Below are 4,147 nucleotides of genomic sequence, written 5' to 3'. Positions count from 1 at the left end.
AATAACGTAAATTATCGAGTTGGCCATAGTTTCGTTACTCCTAGATTTAATGACGTCATGGTTATTCCTCTTCCTTTGCTTTAACATAAATGTCCGGGCGTCCAGGCCTTAACTATATTTAAGAAAAACTTATAACCACAACGATTTAACTAACATAAATGGTAATAATTTTTATGGTATTTTGTCGTTAAATATTTGTATCTACTGCGTAATGTATAACGTTTTGTATAATGTTTGTTAATTTTCTTGAAACAATGTAATATACTACATACTACTCGTACATATGAAGTACTCAAAAACATTTAAATAGTAAAAGGTCAAAGTTTTCGTTAGCTTTGCGCAGTGGCAATATCGTAACCAATGAGGTTTATCCGAGGTGCGATTATTGCTAGTTGAAAACTTTTACCAATACCCCGTCTAGTCAATGTGAAATACCGTTGGCTACGGCAATTTTTGAAAGTTCCTACGGGAACTAAAAATTCAAATAAATTTAAAACCTTTGTTTAGATAGTGAAGCGACGGATTCGAGTAATGTGCTCTTAGAATCGGTATACTCGAGTCGCTATCTGTGGACACGTCTTAGAACTATCATCTATTGTACTGGATTGCACGGCATTCAGGGTCACTCTCAGAATATTTCTGTGACGTGGTATGCAATATGTTTGCTGCTGATGATTGGTTTCATTGAGTCATCGGTCGTCAATACTTTGATTTAAGACAAAATATTTATGACTTACTAACAAACCGTCAACTTGAAAGATAGACATGTAGGACCGAAGATGAGCGTGGGATGGGGACAATTTCCACACTGTGGTGGGGAACTTTTCTAATGTCGATAACTGCAGCGTTCTATTATTATTATTATTATTATTATTATTATTATTATTATTATTGTGCAGCCTGGAAGTAGCAACCAGGAATTTGTTGATAGCTATGAAATATTATTCCCGCGACGTCCTTGTAGGGAAACGTGTAATATTATTGTGCGAAATAATGACAATATTACTGCCAGAGAATTTATTGCAAAGATGCATGTGTAGGGCGTTCAGAAACATACATGTGCTATAGTATCACTTATTGTTATTGTCCAACTCGTTGGCTGAATGGTCAGAGTACTAGCCTTCGGATCAGAGGGTTCCGGGTTCGATTCTCGGCCGGTTCTGATTTATTCTCCTGGCTCGGGGACTGGGTGTTTGTGTCCGTCCCAACATTCTCCTCTTCATATTCACACAACACACTACACTACGAATCACCACAGAAACACGCAGTTCGGTTAGGGGCGCGCGGCTGTGAGCTTGCATCCGGGAGATAGTGGATTCGAATCCCACTGTCAGCAGCCCTGAAGATGGCTTTCCGTGAGTTCCCATTTTCACACCAGGCAAATCCCGGGGCTATACCTTAATTAAGGCCACAGCCGCTTCCTTCCACTCCCTACGCCTTTCCTATCTCATCGTCCCCGTAAGACCTATCTGTGTCGGTGCGACGTAAAGCAAATTAAAAAAAAAAAGTTCTGCTTACATCCCGCCGCTATTCTTCGACCTTCGCTCAACTTCTAAAGACTACACTCGGTTTTGTTCTTTTGCACAGTCATGTGTTGCAATGATAAATGTCAAAACGGAGGGTGTATTTTGTTCATTGCGTTCATTGTTTAGCTAGAACAGAATGACGTTCTGTCTGATGATTTGCTTCGTGTACATACATCACATTCTGGACGCCTAATCTTAATACCCTACATTATATCTGCCGAAAGTATGATGATGTAAGTATAAACAATTCACCTGTCCCCTCAGACTATTGTAGGCATACCGTGACAGTAAAAATAAATAAATAAATAAATAAATAAATAAATAAATAAATAAATAAATAAATAAATAAATAAATAAATAAATAAATGGCGTATGGCTTTTAGTGCCGGGAGATCCCAAGAGGGTTCGGCTCGCCAGGTGCAGGTCTTTTGATTTGACTCCCGTAGGCGACCTGCGCGTCGTGATGGGGATGAAATGATGATGAAGCAACACATACACCCAGCCCCCTTGCCAGGGAAATTAACCAATGATGGTTTAAATTCCCGACCCTGCCGGGAATCAAACCCGGGACCCCTGTGATCATATCCAAAACACTAACTATTTAGCCATGGAGCCGGACGCCATGACAGTGATTTCAAATAATAATAATGTTATGAGTTGGATCCCTTCCTTTTTTCTCTCTGATTACTGTTATATAGAGGATGGTTGCCTAGTTGCACTTCCTCTTTAAATAATAATCACCACCACCACTTTTACGTCCAACTATGTACATTTTTATGGTTTTCGGAGATACCGAGGTGCCGGAATTTAGTCACCCAGGAGTTCTTTCATGTGCCAGCAAATCTACTGACACGAGGCTGACGTATCTGAGCACCTTCAAATACCACCGGACTAAACCAGTATCGAACCTGCCAAGCTGGGCTGAAGGCCAGAGAAGCTATGCTATCATTATTAGAATATAGGGCATATTCAGTGGAGTGGGTGAGAGACGCCGTGAACGGATATTTTCGTACTTTATTATGCGTATATAGTTGTAATATTATCTTTCGCAAGTCATCATCAAATTCAGATTATTTATTTTGCTCACACATTAAGAATATTTATATCGTACCGGTTCATCGCAATCCCATAAAACCTCGGCGACCACTTGTACATATGCTCCATCCAACCAAGAGCGGGCGAGAGAGCGAACGTGTGACGTCATGTTGTCATCGAGTCTTCACAAGTGAAACGAGCCCAAGCCTGGACTCGAAAGAGTCGAGTACCGCGATTCCAGGCATCACTTGCGCACATCACTATGTTTAGAGGACCTTTAAAGTTCGACTATGCGGACTAGAGTATTCCTCGCGTAGTTGCTCTGCACTCATGATTCACACGCACACACACTGCGCCCTGGACCATCGACCGCCCACCAAATGCCCATCCTGTTGGACTAACCTGCACCGTACATGACTGAACATGTACGTAGTTATGCTCAGGTGGTGCAAAACCCAGCAATACTACCTAATATTCGCCAGCGCAGTATTGTTACTCCATCGCTCCAGCCTACTGTTCAACCGCCTTTCTATCTGATCTGTCCGTCTGTTAGGTCTTCAGTCCAGAGACTGGTTGGATCCTCAAATAGCACCACCAAAGGTTATGTGGTTATAAGGAAACCCCAAAAACCAATGGCAGCACCAAAATGAGGCGTACTAGGCAAGATGAGGAGTGAGGTAATTTGCTATTGCTTTCCTCACTGGGTCAGAAAGTACTATTGCAACGCGACTGACCCTATGAGCAGCACTCTTCGTAACACTCAGATGCACTAGTCATGCTCTGAATGTCATTACTCAGCACTACCCATACCCCAGCAACTTCCATATTGTCACAGCCATGGATGTTGACTGGGACCTCAGTGAAAGCTACACTTTACTCTGGCCTGTGCCAAGAGATGGATGCAAAAGTACTGTATCCATCAAGAAATGACAGCAGGCAGCTTCTATCTGATAAAGCTTACAAATCTGGACATCACCAAGGCCAACGTCAGGTGCATCTATCAACTAATTGTGAAATTCATGCCAAATCTTCAGGATTATAAACTGGAAATCCAACGAACGAGGGATGATTATAATCTTTAAACCTGCCAAGCATTTTACCATCACTTCACGAGTAACATCGGAGCTCATCAACTGGGGCCACATGCACGGGCCACTAATGTCACCACACAGCGTCCAGCACAACGCTCTGCACCGCCCACCCAACCAGCACCAATTCTATCTGTGGTTGCTTATGGAGTTGACCGAGACTACACCGACGATGAGGTGGCTGCTCAACTCCAACTCGAGGGCCACCAAATCTACAGAGTCATCGTATTCGGAATGCTCAAGGGCCCACTTCATTGGTTCGCATTCTATCACGCGACGTCTCAACGGCCTGCTCCGAGACGGCGCCATGATCTACGCCCGGCGCCATCGGGTGGAACCCTCCAGAACATCACCACCTCAGAAGATCTGCTGCGGGACTGCCAGATGTTCGACCACGCCCCCGGAACACCGTGTGTTCATCCGGATGTATGTGTCATCTGTTCACGTGAGGAGCATCTTGTTCATGCTTGTCCTAATAAGTCGAATCCAAAGTGTGTT

The 4,147-nt window shown here is 43.3% G+C and overlaps 1 non-coding gene across 1 annotated transcript; it reads left to right on the top strand.

The window, feature by feature from the left end:
• Positions 1 to 331: 331 nt before the first annotated feature.
• On the top strand, positions 332 to 472 carry LOC136884600 (U4 spliceosomal RNA). The gene has a single exon (XR_010861387.1). It is a non-coding gene; the product is annotated as a U4 spliceosomal RNA (small nuclear RNA).
• The last annotated feature ends 3,675 nt before the right edge of the window (positions 473 to 4,147 follow it).

This window comes from Anabrus simplex, chromosome 12, assembly GCF_040414725.1.
Source record: "Anabrus simplex isolate iqAnaSimp1 chromosome 12, ASM4041472v1, whole genome shotgun sequence".
Taxonomy (NCBI): domain Eukaryota; kingdom Metazoa; phylum Arthropoda; class Insecta; order Orthoptera; family Tettigoniidae; genus Anabrus; species Anabrus simplex.
This window is presented reverse-complemented; position numbering and strand designations above follow the sequence as displayed.